The sequence below is a fragment of the Caretta caretta genome, chromosome 2 (assembly GCF_965140235.1).
Source record: "Caretta caretta isolate rCarCar2 chromosome 2, rCarCar1.hap1, whole genome shotgun sequence".
Classification (NCBI taxonomy): domain Eukaryota; kingdom Metazoa; phylum Chordata; order Testudines; family Cheloniidae; genus Caretta; species Caretta caretta.
This window is the reverse complement of record NC_134207.1, coordinates 182942488-182958526: the sequence shown is the minus strand read 5'-3', so window position 1 is coordinate 182958526 and position 16039 is coordinate 182942488. Positions and strand designations below refer to the sequence as shown.

At 40.3% G+C, this 16039-nt stretch overlaps 1 protein-coding gene and 1 long non-coding RNA gene across 8 annotated transcripts in view; both read right to left on the bottom strand.

The window, feature by feature from the left end:
* PDE1C (phosphodiesterase 1C) overlaps positions 1–16039 on the bottom strand; it is a 518371-nt gene that overhangs the window by 198287 nt on the left and 304045 nt on the right. The window lies entirely within an intron of this gene.
* LOC142070859 (uncharacterized) lies at positions 10953–14713 on the bottom strand. The gene is made up of 2 exons (XR_012666777.1): positions 14379–14713; positions 10953–11554 (listed from the first exon to the last, which is right to left on the bottom strand). It is a non-coding gene; the product is annotated as an uncharacterized LOC142070859 (long non-coding RNA).

Below are 16039 nucleotides of genomic sequence, written 5' to 3'. Positions count from 1 at the left end.
ACTTTAAAAGTGCTGTGTGGCCTTGTCCTTCCCTCCTCCACCACCCCTCCTGGTGCTTCTCTCCTCCACCACCCCTCATGGGCTACCTTGGTAGTTATCCCCTATTTGTGTGATGAATTAATAAAGAATGCATGAATGTGAAGCAACAATGACTTTATTGCCTCTGCAAGCGGTGATCGAAGGGAGGAGGGGAGGGTGGTTAGCTTACAGGGAAGTAGAGTGAACCAAGGGTGGGGAGTTTCATCAAGGAGAAACAAACAGAACTTTCACACCGTAGCCTGGCCAGTCATGGTTTGGAAACTGGTTTCCAAAGCTTCTCTGATGTGCAGTGCGCCCTCCTGTGCTCTTCTAACCGCCCTGGTGTCTGGCTGCGCGTAACCAGGGGCCAGGTGATTTGCCTCAACCTCCCACCCCACCATAAACGTCTCCCCCTTACTCTCATAGATATTGTGGAGCGCACAGCAAGCAATAACAACAGTGGGAATATTGGTTTCGCTGAGGTCTAACTGAGTCAGTAAACTGCACCAGCGTGCTTTTAAACGTCCAAATACACATTCTACCGCCATTCTGCACTTTCTCAGCCTGTAGCTGAACAGCTCCTGACTACTGTCCAGGCTGCCTGTGTATGGCTTCATGAGCCATGGAATTAAGGGTAGGCTGGTTCCCAAGGATAACTATAGGCATTTCAAAATCCCCAACGGTTATTTTCTGGTCTGGGAAGAAAGTCCCTTCCTGCAGCTTTTGAAACAGACCAGTTCCTGAAGACACGAGCATCATGAACCTTTCCCGGCCATCCCATGTTGATGTTGGTGAAATGTCCCTTGTGATCCACTAGTGCTTGCGGTACTATTGAAGAGTACCCCTTGCGGTTTATGTACTCGCCGGCTTGGTGCTCCGGTGCCAAGATAGGGATATGGGTTCCGTCTATGGCCCCACCACAGTTAGGGAATCCCATTGCAGCAAAGCCATCCACTATGACCTGCACATTTCCCAGGGTCACTACCACTGATATCAGCAGATCTTTGATTGCATGGGCTACTTGCATCACAGCAGCCCCCACAGTAGATTTGCCCACTCCAAATTGATTCCCAACTGACTGGTAGCTGTCTGGCGTTGCAAGCTTCCACAGGGCTATTGTCACTCGCTTCTCAACTGTGAGGGATGCTCTCATCTTGGTATTCATGCGCTTCAGGGCAGGGGAAAGCAAGTCACAAAGTTCCATGAAAGTGCCCTTACGCATGCGAAAGTTTCACAGCCACTGGGAATCGTCCCAGACCTGCAACACTATGCGGTCCCACTAGTCTGTGCTTGTTTCCCAAGCCCAGAATCGGCGTTTCATTGCATGAACCTGCCCCATTAGCATCATGATGCCCACATTGCCAGGGCCTGTGCTTTGAGAGAAGTCTGTGTCCATGTCCTCATCACTCTCGTCATCGCACTGACGTCACCTACTCACCGGATTTCGCTTTGCCAGGTTCTGGTGCTGCATATACTGCTGGATAATGCATGTGGTGTTTAATGTGCTCCTAATTGCCAGAGTGATCTGAGCAGGCTCCATGCTTGCCGTGGTAAGCCGTCTACACAGAAAAAAGGCGCGGAACGATTGTCTGCCGTTGCTCTGACGGAGGGAGGGGCGACTGATGACATGGCTTACAGGGTTGGCTTACAGGGAAGTAAAATCAACAAAGGGAATGGCTTTGCAAGAAACAGAATGGCCCCCTCAAGGACAGATCTAAAAACTGGGTTTAGCAGGCCGTTAATTTCACGGGGGGAGAGAGGAGAAAATGAATACAAAACAAATCAAGTCTATTTCTTGTTTTGATCCACTTCATCTATCTTTATACATCTTGCTGGCAGCAGACTGTGCAGTACGACCGCTAGCCATCGTCATCTCCTGGGTGCTTGGCAGAAGATGGTGCAGTATGACTGCTGGCCATTGTCTTCTGCTAGCTGCAGATTAAAAGACAGTGCATTGCTGGTAGGACTGAATCGCCATGAAACGAAATTTAAAAGGGAAATGACTTGGCTGAGTCACTCCCATGTTTGCCCAGGTGCCCCTGACCTCATCAAGGTCAGTTAAAAGAGCACCCTGGACTACGTCGACGATGGCTACCAGTCATACTGCACCGTCTGTTGCCAAAAGGCAATAAACTGTTGCTGTGTAGCAATGCAGTACCGCGTCTGCCAGCACCCTGGAGACATACAGTGACGGTTAGCTGAGCGGGCTCCATGCTTGCTGTGGTATGGCGTCTGCACAGGTAACTCAAGAAAAAAGGCACAAAACGATTGTCTGCCCTTGCTTTCACGGAGGGAGGGAGGGAATGGGGGCCTGACGATATGTACCCAGAACCACCCGCGACAATGTTTTAGCCCCATCAGGCACTGGGATTTCTACCCAGAATTCAAATGGGCGGCGGAGACTGCGGGAACTGTGGGATAGTTACCCACAGTGCAATGCTCTGGAAGTTGATGCTTGCCTCAGTACTGTGGACACACTCCACCGACTACATGCACTTAGAGCATTTGTGTGGGGACACACACAATCGACTATATAAAAATGCTTTCTACAAAACCAACTTCTATAAATTTGACCTAATTTCGTAGTGTAGACATACCCTGAGCAAGATGCAGAGTTTGGAGATCCTGTCTCAATCTTTTAATTGGTCCTTTACATGAGAATTCATCTCATAATACACATGATCACTGTGAATCTCTTTTCTGTGAAACTTAGATAAAGGTCTTTTAGAATGTAGCTTGAACCTCAAATTCGCATAAACCAGCTGTATGGTTAGATGACCAGCCAAGGTTTACTCTGTGAAGGCCAGCAATTTGGACTTAGAAATGTCTGTTTATCACAATGTATTCTGAAGAGCATGCTCCATAGGAAATAGTAAATGCTGGATTTACTAGAGAAAGACACAGGGCTTATCTTCACTACCAGGGTAAGCCAACCTAAATTACTCTACTCCAGCTACATGAATAATGTAGCTGGAGTCAACGTAGCTTAGGTCAACTTTACCCGACTGTCTTCACTGCGCTGCATCAACAGGAGATGCTCTCCCATCGATTTACCTTAATCTTCTCAGGGAGCTGGCGCACCAGTTGATCAGAGAGTGCTCTGCGGTCAATTTAGCAGGTCTTCACTAGACCCACTAAATCAATCCCTGCTGTATCAATTGCAGCAGCACCAATCTCCCTGTAGTGAAGACCAGCCCTGTCTCAAATGGGAAGGTAATGAATTCTGGCTTTTCATGTATGGGATGGATGAGAAATAAATATATATATTTATGTGTGTGTGTGTGTGTGTGTGCGTGTGCGCGCACCATAAACTTCGCTATAAATTTGAAATTGCCTTCACAGTAGGGTGACCAGATATTCTGATTTTATAGGGACAGTCCTGATATTCAGGGCTTTTAATTATATATTTCTTTCCTATTACCCTCCACCCCCCTCCCAATTTTTCATACTTTCTATCTGGTCACCCTACCTCACAGCCGTGGTGTGGCCTGACAGGACCACTCAAGTAAGTCTTTAGAAACTACCCATCATCTTATAATAAGGGAAGTCTTCCTTTATCCACAGTTAAACTGTATTGCCTGACACCTCCGTTAAAATATATACACTGAAGTAATTTCTTGATGAGCATGAATCAAATCCTTACAAGTGAACAAGCAGTAAAGCGTATTGCTCTCTTACTAAATGTATGATTAAGGAGATGGGAAACAGGAGATTAAAAGTTATAAAAAGAAAACTTTCCCTTGACATATATAAAAACGGTTAGACTGAATTATTTAAAAGAATAATCTCTTCTTCTCATATGGGTGCATCCAAACCTGTCAAGTGATACAAAGAGGAGAGAGACTTAAGCTCTGGATAAAAAAAACACCAAACCTAATTTTTGCTTGTAAATCTGATAAAATAATGGTATCTTCAAATTATGGACCTGAACCTGACTCAGAAAAATAGTTCTATAGACATTGCTTACTTTCAAGAGTAGTCACTCAGTGAAATACTATCACATCCCAGAAAAGATCATGTCCAATCGTTAGAGAGATGTGACTTATAACTGTTACATTAAAAGGGGGCTGAAGGGAAATAGCACAAGGTTGCAGGAGATTATCAGTAGCAGCAATTATTTGGTGTCATACACACGAATGCGCACACACACACGACAAAGTGTTACATTTTCAAACCTACAGAACAGGTTATTTATGCACCCTGACAAAATCTGCATGCAAAATGTAAAGATCTGCTCATGCAGCGTGTGCAAGTGCATTTTTAGAGGCATATCTGAAGTATTTGCCTTTGAAAAATTCACCTACAATGCAAAATAATGAATGATAGGTATAGAAAAGTGGCATGAATTCAAGAGCTCTCAGAGGCTCCCTAGACTGTGGGAAAAAAGGCTACCTGTAATAACAACAACAAAACCACAAATCTATATTAATAGGGTGCCCTATCCCCCATAGCCTTTATTTACCTAAAAATGTAAGTAGACATAAATAGATTCAACAAAAGCAAAGTCAACATGACTTTAAATAATTAATCCAATGCAGAAACAAAGAGAACCCAACTCAGCCACCAAGATTATGGATCGACAGCATTTACTCTATTGTGAAAGTTGTTAGATTTTCCATTATGAGTTTCACTTACAAAGCTGATTTGACCTCCCCTCTAAAATCCACAAAATAAGACAGGTTGGCCTCATAATTGGGAGGTCACATCTGAGGTTGAGGTTAAATTGTGCTATGAAGTTTGAAGTGAATCATATAAAGGATTCCTAAATTCTGAAACCACAAATGTAGCAATGTTCAGGCCGAGCAGAAACTTGAATCCAGGTCTCCCAGGGTGGTGTCCTATCCACCAGGCCCTCATACACACACATACACCTCCTTCCAAACCAAAAAGCTATGATTTCAACCACAAAATGGGCATTTTGACACAACTCAGTTTTTGCAAAAATGTTCAAATGGTTTTGGGTTTCTTTTGGGTTTGTTCCAGAACAGAACCCAAATAAATTTCAACGTCCTTGCAAGTTGCCATGAAACAGAATGGCCATCCTCTGGCCAGCTCTAGAAAGTCTCAGATTAATATGTAAAGCACATATACTCTGAATGTAGTAGGTGGCTGGGGTTTTTTTTGTTTTTAATCAAGTTCAAGAAAACAGTGACATGTGATAGAAGCAGATGCAGAATGAACCTGCAAATTTCTTCGCAAAACATTTGTTCCTAACATAATCAGAACAAATCAAAATGCAGGAGGACTGTGCTTCATCAGCTGGTCTTGAAAGCTATTCTCTCACCTCATTTAAATCCCTCCTGAAGATCCACTTGTTCTACAAAGCCAACAAGCCACTGGCCACTATGTCACCTACTTATCCTATTTTATGAGGGGTGAACTGTTCTTTTAGGGGCGGGAGAGGGAAGAGGAGGGCAGGGGAGTAAGAGCACAGGACTTGAAGATGAAGGTGGTTGAATGGTGGAAGGAAAATTGTGGACAGATGAGGAATTAATTTTAAAAAATGTAACTAGTATGATGTGAGACTGTCACCACCCGTCTCCCTTTGCTTGTACGCTTCTTCCCTGTGTTTGTCCTTGTTTTAGTAGGTTTTTAAGTCTTTAGAACAGGAACTGTATTCGGAAAGTGCCTGGCACATTTTGGGTGTGCCCATTATCTGAATAATAATACTGGTAATAGAAGAGTATGCAGGGAGTTTTGATTTTCACTCAAGACCCTGTAGTACAAATACATCTCTACCCCGATATAACGCTGCCCTTGGCAGCCAAAAAAATCTTACCGCGTTATAGGTGAAACAGTGTTATATCGAACTTTCTTTGATCCACTGGAGCGCGCAGCTCCGCCCCCCGCGTTATATCCAAATTTGCGTTACATCGGGTTGCGTTATATCGGGCTAGAGGTGTATATAATTTAGTTGTGTCTTTTTACTGTTGTAACAAAAGAAATAGCACCTGTCCCGTGAGAGCTGGGGATATGTAGCTGGAAAGGTAGCCAGCCAGGTAGTTAGCCCAAACACGCTGCCTATTACTAGCACATCAGAAAATGGCCCTGTGTGGCTGCTAACACATTTTCTTTTATTTTTACTTTTGAAAATTAATCTAGCTCGGACCCAGGATTAGCACAACTGCATCCTCATACCTGTAATGTCAGTGCTGAAGCTCACAACACAGAGACTTTTGCCTCCCAGCCAGTAACGCTGTATAAACATATTTAATGCTCACTCAGGCTTCCTGGCCTGCGTGCACTCATAGCCATCTGTTGGAAGGGCACGCTACCTGCTCATGTGCTGGAAGGACCCTTACCATAAGACACTGGTGCCAAGGCATGAGGGGTGAAGGCAGCAATCACAACCATCCAAGTGACATCTGCTCTGCAGAAAGTTTCCGCTCTATGCCAGAGCTATAGAGCCATATGTCTGTTGACGCTTTATACCGCACACCTGGGGAGATGTACGTCCACTAGAATGGAAGTTAGGAGACCTGGGCTCTCTCCCAAGATCTGACACCGACCTGTTATGGGATCTTGGGCAAGTCACTTCACCTCTCTGTACCCCACTTTCCCTATCTATAATATAGCAGAAAGAATATCTTTGTAAAGCTGATGAGAGACAAGAATTATTATTTGATTATCTCATAGGCCTTTTCCATCTTTTGTTCTGTGTGTGTGTGTGTGTGTGTGTGTGTGTGTGTGTGTGTGTGTGTGTACACATATACATACAGAGAGAAAGAGAGAGAGAGAAAGTGTGTTTAAAATATTTTTTCAAGTTCTTTGAAAGGCTTTGGGGTTTAAGTCCTTTTAATCTGGCTGCATACCTCAGTCTCCCATCTCTCTCATCAGATCAGTACAGAAGCTTATTCCTTTGCATGTATGACTTTGTCTTGGCAGATGGAAGTCACCTCTTCACCCCTTACTAGCTTTCTTCTTTAGCAGCTGTTGCTGTCCCAGCCATAGAAGCTGCGATCTGATGGGAGGACTCATTTTTATTGTAAGGCTTTCTGTAGCTCCAGCTAATAACAGAGGGCCACTGCCTTTCCACACCTCCAAAGTTGAGTCCCACCATTCAGATTGTCATTTGTTTTTGCTTATCTCTTTTGAGAGTGAGCTTTTATTCATCAGGATCTACTAGACCTAAGGACATAACTCTTTACACCATCCAAATTGTACCGCACAGAGGGATCATTCAGCTAAATGGGCTCTCATTTTCCCTCAACTAACACCACTAAAGCTTTTTTGCTGCTTCAGCATGCTAGGAATAGGGTGACTGTTCCTTTATCCTAATGGGAGATAATGATTCTGTACATTCATAGGATATTTTCTGATGTAAGTGATGCTGACTAGATTGAGCATATTACTCTGGGGGTTAAGGTGTGGGGCTCAGTTAGTGGAAAGGGGGAAAGGATACCGATTCATATAAAAAGAACCTGCATGTGCTGTAGGTAAAAACCTCAAGGGACTGGCCAGTCTTCTTTGAATACAGTGTGGGTAATCTGTAGCTTAACAACAGAAAGCTCACCTACCCAATAAGCGCAAGGAGACAAACTGCACCACAAATCAAGGAGTACAGCTGAGCTCAAAAGCAGGTTGCCATTCACCTGAGCATGATTAGCCATTAGCCAGGTTTTTGACACAGTGTAATGGAGGATAAGAATGCAAAATAAGTTGTATTAGTTAATTTAATAAAAAAAAAAACTGTAGAGGATGGTGGGAGATAAGCATCCAAAGGACAGACATTCACATCAGATCGTGATTAAGACTGAATGAACTATGCCTATTATTCAAGGCCTGATCATGCCTGTCGTTAGAGTTTCGCCAACCAGATTGAAGTAATTTTCTTTTAATATAGAACTGTTGAAATTTTATCATTGTCCTTTCTGAGCATGCTTGGTTACACAATTCAGATGGCATCAGCATGGGCCCCGTTCTCTATTTCAGTACACAATGAGTGTGATATTTCACACTCTGCTGGTCAAGGAAGGGCTGCTCCTACAGAGATTCTAAATAAATCCAGTAGCTTCCTGCAGAGCATTTACAATGAAAGATGCTTGATTAATTTTTTCCATGTTTAGTATCTATTATAAGGGAGACATCCTAACATTTTTCGATCTGACTGTGAAGGTTATGTGCCCCTTGCTTCTGGGAGAACAATGGATGTGGAGAACTTCTGGTAGGTGTGTTCCTTACAGTAACTGAAGTAGTACTGTGCTGTAGCATTGTAAATACGTACTGTATTTTATTATTACTGAACCAGTATAAATGAAGTAAATCACAAGCTTGTACCCGTGCATGACTCAACTTCAAAGTGGAGAACTGGAATAAAGTAGTGTAGCAAAACAGAAAATAAATTAGATAGCATAGGAAAAGGCAAGTAATTAAACAGTGACTTTATATAAAGTGTAATGCAGGAATCCGTTAAAATACGGACAACTCAAACAACTGGGTTAATAGTAAACTCTTAGACTTTACATGATTAAATTCAGTATCCAAGTGATAACATTGAAATTTATAGGGTGAAATCTTGACACCACTGTAGTCAATAGGAGTTTTGTTATTGATTCCAGTAGGACAAGGATTTCATCCATAGATTGTAAACTCTTTGAGCCAAGGCTTGGTCTTTCTATATTTAAGTACACTGTGTAATACAATTTGGGTGCTATATATAAGTACACTGTCAATTTGGATGCTATAAAATAATATTAATATCTGATGCCTTTGCTAAAACAGGCAGCAACGGAGTTTAAAATAGCCACTTCACCCACAATGCTTTGTGCCCTAAGAACAGCCTAAACTATTTATAAAACTCTTTCCATAACACAACTGGATTGTTGTCACGACATTACAGAAAGCATAAATAATACCATATAAAATACCTGGGCATAATTTTCAGGTCACAAAGCAGTGAAGGTCCACTGAAGTAGTAAATAAAGCTATGACTATTTATGGCAGCTATGGTACAATTAGTTATATTGCAACTATTTTATAATCAAGACATAATGAATGTGCAAATTCCATGAAGCTACAGGTACTCTTACATTCAAAATTACGTTTACTGATGTTACAGGAGTGACCTATGCAGTTCCATTTGAGGTTCTAACAGTACAGGACATACAAGCAGCTAATTTCATACTCATGTGTAACATTCTTCTGCACTGCTACTTAAGTTAAGTGCCAGCATCTAGTAAACAAATTTCAATTTAGACATTGTATACATCACTTAGGATATAACTAATAGCACTATATTTAGTGTTACTGCATTTTCCCTCCAGAGGAAACTCTTTGAGCTTGTTTTAGCAAGAGGAGGAGCTAAAAGGAAATTCTTTTCACAAAATACTATTCAAAACACTCACCAACTTGCTAGCAATTGCAAATGTCCTCTGATCATTAATGCATGTTTACCAAATCAACACCACCAAGTCAGAGCAACAGTGTAATTTTAGAAACACTCCCTGCAAGAGCCAGCAGCAACGAAGAAGGTCACAGCCAAGGTTCCTGTGCCATTTCTTCAGCATAGGACTCTTAAATAAACCATGAGAGTCATTTGAACACCCCCAAGGTGAAGTCAGTGATAGATTTATTGTCAAATATCAGGAGCCAGGCCCCCCAAAATCATGAGGGTGGCATAAAAATCATAAGATCTTTTAAAATATTTATTTTTAATTAGCCTTCTGAGTTCTGAGTCTTCAGGGTTCACACTTTCAAGCTTTTCCTCACAAGTGAAGGCTAGAGACTCAGTTTTTAATGAAAGCTGGGATTCTCACATAGTCACATCACTCCAGGAGCTGGGGCTATAAGAAGAATGCCAAATATTACGAGACTCTCAATAAAAATCACAAGAGTTGGCAACGCAGTGACAATATCAAATATGTGCAACAAACAGCTTGCAAACAATCCACACAAGAGTTATTTATATACATTCACATTATATACATCTATTTCAAACAATGAATAAATCTAAGAAAATCATAAGTGACTTGTGAACAATCTCTATTACATCATACGAACCCACTGAATAAATTATTCACTACAAATTAGTCATTCAGCTCTACAAATTGTACAAGTATTACTTAATCCACAACTAAAGTACAATGAGATTAGATTTCCTAGAGTGAAATTTGGTTAAAAAAATTCTCAGCAGCCAGTCACATAGTATTTTGACCATGGCATTGGCTAAAAGTACCTATATTAATGACTGAAAAAAACTAAGAATTTTTAGATCTTAAAAATATTCTTTTTTTTCTGGTAAATGTTTATGGCCCATATTTGAAGGGAAGGAAATCGAATGACATGGATAATCCTGGTCATTAGATATTATCCTGGGTTACTATGTCTTCGTTCTTTTTTGGTCTTGGGACTGTATGCAGCTTTCCATTCCATGACTGCTGAGGATAAACCAGGATTTAGGGCAAGACTATAAAGTCAGATTGGACAGCACAGGCTACAGTCGTCAATTTCGAGCTAGAGAGAACTAAATGGTATCTCTGTATCCAGCAGCCACAATAAAAAACCTCCTTTATATTAATTATTACCAGGGCACTAGTGTCTTCATCACAATAAGCCATCTGTATCAATTAGCTATACATCATGAGAAAAAAATCAAAATGTAAAGCAAAGAGCTAGAGAGCTAAATTTCCTTCCTCTCTGAATTTCTCACTAAGAAAAATACTATGGGGTCCGTTCCAATCCCCTCTGAGGTCAATGGAAAGACTTCAACTGACTTTAAAGGAGTTGCACCAGGCATTCAGGCAGTGTAAAAGTGCATATACATTCAATATAAGAAACAGAAATTGGTTTCTCTGTATGGATGAAGCCCTCAGGTATTAAAATATGGCATTATGTAACTAGTTGAAATGATATATATTGCTATTACTAGTTTTATTTTTTCTCATGCCACACTAAAAACCATTTACAGGTATTTTATCAATAAAAAGGCAGGCATATTGAAAAGATAGTTTCTTTTATTTAAATAAGCTATTTCCATTTTTTGAAAGGCAGAACACAGTGTTCCCTCTTGTGCTTTTATTTGTTTTCCTGGGGTTTTTCTTAGCTTTATTTATAGCAAGTCCTTTCCCTTTATGTAGGGGGAAAACTCACAAATAGCAATCTCAACTCGAAAAAGGACAGTCACTATGGATTTGTCAGTACATAGAAAAAAAATTCTACTTTTCTTTAGTTACACCTGCACACTATACAAAAATCAAACATTTAGATACAAGTGTGGATTTAGATGCCCAATGTATCCATGTTTAAAAATATTGGTCCTACTGACTTGGCTCAAGGTCACAATGTACCAACAGTTTAGGTGAGACTGAAACCCATCTCTCAGGTCCCTCAGTCCCCATGCTTTATCCACTTTATCAACTTTAACTATAAGTACCATTCATCACTGAGCTAGTTGCTTTCCTACTATGACAGAAGCAAGTTCCAGTCGAGTACATTAAGTAATTAGTCTTTTGGTAAAGTAATTAATTTATGTTACTGATAACTTCATTATTGTTGGGCTGCTTATCAGTCACACCTGTATTGTTTCATTCATCTATTCCTGCAATAAAAGCAAAAGGAAATTATGGGAAAATATAGTAAGCAATATGAAACTGATACAAATTAATTTTTTAACCCTCCCTGTGAGAAACATTCTTGTTTACCTTTTACAGAGTTTCAGGCTTTTAAAAATAACTTGTCTCAAGAAATCCTGTGCTATGAATGGGAGGAGGAAAAAAGCTGGAACTGTGGCTTTGTAGTATGAAATTAGATTGTAAATTTAGAGTAGGGACCATGTCTCCGTACTCATTTTTACAACTACTTGCACAGCACAGCCATGTCCTTAATTGGCACATTTACAAACTACTGTAGTAATAATATTATTAATAATTAAAATTGATCCACAATTTTTTCCCCCAGAAATTTGAATTTTCAACTGAAAACTTGAAAACCAAAAGATTTAAGACAAAATCTTCCAGCAGACACCTCTTGTGAAAAATTTTGTTCCATGAACACCCCAATTTTCCCTCAAAAAACTGCTCGGCTGGAAAATTTTTGATGAGCCCTAATAATAAAATAATTAATAAAATAAAATAAATAAATAATAATAATGGAAGGAGGATAAAACATGAAAGGGTGGCTTTGCAATACAAGTTGCAGAGAAATACATCCCTAAAACCTCAAGATCAAATCTAGGCTCAAAGCTCTAGAGGCAGATTCAAGTATAAAGCTGGTAACTCCATAAAACTCACCAATTTTGCAAAAGATAACATGATATGGTTACATCAGTAGCTTCAGTATTCCCTTGTACTTCCCTAAACTTACAATAGGAAATACCTTAAATATTGAATGTATCTACCTTCAAAAAAAATTATGCAGTTATCCAAGGCAAATGGCTAGTTTTTAAAGAATAACTCTGTACGTTTCTGTCACCCTCTTTCAGACGATACCTCTGTTTTACCCGTAAGGATATTAAAAGCCTCAATTTCAGTAATCAGATTTACCGGTACGATTTTGTGTCTACTTGCAGCATGTACAATTGTATGCAAGGTAGGGGTATGCCCAAGGGCTTGACTAGACAGGCCTCTATCTCGGGGAAGGGGGTACAATGATTGGGGCATGGGCATTCAGGCACCAAGCTGAAGACCAGAGCCGGAGTCAGGTGCCAAGCCAAAGGTCAGAGCCAGAGACAGCATCAGGGGTAAGGCAAAGGAGCAGGCACCTGGAATGGGGCAGGACAGCAGGAAATGGGAGTAGAGAGGAATCTGGGGTGGGAGAACAGGGACCAGGAGCAGGCAGAGAAGCAGGAACCAGGAGCAGAAAGGAATGCACGGCTCAGAAGTCAGGTACGCAGGAGGGGTCCATAGTTGCAGCCAGGCAAGGATTCTTCTAGTTATCACTATATGGCAAGACCTCCCTGCCCAATTTTCTTCTGAGCTACTGCATATTTAAGTCTTTCCCATTGCCACAAAGGAACATAGGAACTGACATTGCAGATCAAAACAATGGTCCAACCTGTCGTATACTCTGTCTCCAAAGATGCCTAATACCAGATGCTTCAAAAGAAAGGTGTAAAAGTCCCATAATGGATAATATGATATGGGAGACATTTCTTCGTATCCCCAGGCTATTAGTGATTAGTTTACATCTAGTCAGAATTTAAGAACCTCCACCTCACTCTCCTTCAAGTCCACCCTCAAAACTCTCTCAGCCATAATGCCTACAGGAAACTGCAACCTGGTAACAGTTAGGCATTTAGCAGCAGTGATCACAGCAAGCCAGGAGCCTAAGAATTGCATACACCCAATTATTTTTGTTGATCTGTCTCTACCACTTTTCCCAGCCCAGCCTCTTGTGTCTTGTGCACCTGTTTGGACTTCGCTTTTAGATTGCAAGCTCTATGGAGCAGGGACTACCATTTTTAAAATAGTACCTAGCACAATGGGGCCCAGTCTGGGTGAGACTTCTAGGCTCTAGTGCAATATGACTGTTATGCAATAATAATAATGAAAGGTTGATATTCCTTAAGTTTTTATCTTAGCTAGTGTCATTATGGCCAACATTCTTATTTATATAAATGTACTCCCTTTTGAATTCTATAAGGGACTTTGACTGAATAACATCTTGCAGCAGTGAATTCCACAGATTAATTATATGTGGTATAAAATATATACATATTTTTAACAGTTTTACATGTGTTGCCCATTAATTTCATTGGGTGGCTTTTTGTTCTTGTATTATGAGAAAGCGCAACCAGGGCTGAACAACTAACTTTAAGTATATAATTCATTATTTTATATGTCTCTAGCACATCTACCCCTACGTGTCTGTAATAACTAAATTAAGATACCTTTAATTATAAATTGTGATCATTTTCATTAAGTACTATATTGCAAAATGTAGCAAGGAACCAAATGTTTATGGCAGTGGAGGATATACATGTGGTGGTGTTGTTGGTATTACTATTATTATTATTTTGTGGCTGGTTAAACACGAAAGTTTAACATTCAATAGCTGTTAAGGTCATCTGTGGCTAACCCTAGCATATTGCCATAAGGTACTGAAGTCAGATCTGAAGCTCAGTGATGTAGTTCTTGGTACAGCAGGCAAAATAAATAAATAATGGGAAAAGACAGTAATTTTTCCCCTCAGAGTGTATCCTTAACATTTTTTAAAAAATTTCAACAAAAATCAGCAAGTTTTGACCAAGCTGGTTTGCAAAACAGAGGGAGGGAAATTTTCATTTAAATATTATCAAAAAATTTTCCCATTTTTTTCAAATTTTGAAATGTTGATGAGATTTCAAAATTTGAAAATTTTTGACCGGCTCTACTTCTTAGCCTGACCAGAATCAAAAGGATTGGAAAAGTGAATGTGATGCTCACAGCTCTGGGCCATTAAATGCTTTAAATTGCTATCATAGCTGCCCTTCACCAGTGGCACACCAGAAGTTTGTCGCCAGTCCCTCTATCTCCTGGACTCACATGGAGGACAATACCACAAAATGGATGTGGTTTACAGAACGGGGATCCATGCTGTCCCTTGTCAAGTGGAGGAATCCATAGCAGATTCAAATGAGGTTTCAGAAAGCTGCCAGGTTAAAACCTCAGAATTCTGTTCATTCCAGCCATCCTTCCACAAACCTTTCCTGGCTGGTTTAATTTGGATGGACTCCCCAGCATATGGGCAAACAACAAGAGAAAGCCAGAGATAAATGTTTGAGGCTGAAAAATTCCTGCCCCTTAAAAAAGACTGGAATGTTATAACACTCAGTACTTTAGGTCCCCATCTGTTATCATATACTGTATATCAAATGTGCTCTAAGAAACTTAGGCACAAAAGGACATGACAGACTCAAGTGGGTGAAATGAATAAAGAATGACATTTGGAATGTTAATGTTAGCTGTTGAGATTAATCAGCAACTCCCCAACCCCTACTGCTTTATCCAGTAACTATTTGCATGCCAAATGAGAGGATTTTCTTCAAATTATCATTTTCTACTGCATATATCAGTTACTAATGGTGCTCTCACTAAGCACTGTGGGAGAAGAACTAAAACATCACTTGATGACTTGACTTCCAGTTTAGTGATCATCTCTCTCCTTCTCTTTTGGATTATTTCTCAGGTAACTCCTGCTCATTTAATTAAATCCCAAAGCAGGAAATTAACTGGGGAACAGTCTAGAACTCCAAATCCACATTTTACTAGGCAAAATTCTTCCTTCAACTATATTCAGAGGGCTCTCATTGAAGTTAGATGGATCTGCATATCTGCATCCAATGGCACTTTGCTTCTAAAATTGACTGAACAGCTCTTTGCTAAATTATATAACGTTTGGCATCAACATGCAGCATCAACTACAGTCAGGATGGGAACAGCAAGACCAAAATGAAATGAAAACCAGAAAAACCGTTGGAAATCCCTAATGGGCATCACTCTGTGTTTTAATAAGGAAAGATTACGGGTCAGGTTCTGCCATCCTTGCTGAAGCTGAATACTTTATTCTATGGGAAGTCCCAAAGATTTAAATGGGACTTCTTGAGGAGTAAAGCTGAGCCTGAGAAAGAGGAGCAGAGTCTGACTCCCAGATAAGTGAACTAAAAAGGTAACAAATGACTACTCCAGTCATTTTCTATGAAGAGTGAATAGCTTTGACTGTTCAGAACATTTTATAATGGAGTTCTATCAACCCAAATCTGGGCAATTCATCCTAAAGCTTCCAGAAACTCTCACTGTCCATCAAAAAGTAATAAATTGAGCAACAGAACACATTCATTTTCTCTCTTCATCTTGCCTGAAACCTTTTCTTCTTTCCCTTTCTGCTCTCTCTCTATATTTCATGCATTTGCTACACAGTATTAGTTAACAAAGTACACAACACATTCAGCTCTTGCAGCCAGATATTTCTTTTTTAAATAGACATTATAATGAAAAAAGGAGTTTGGAGGCACCAGGGCAAAATTCAACTCATGAGGGTTCACTTGTAATTTTCAACATGCTGTCAACAACTTCCAACTTTTATTGCCTCTTTGCCTTGTTGCAAT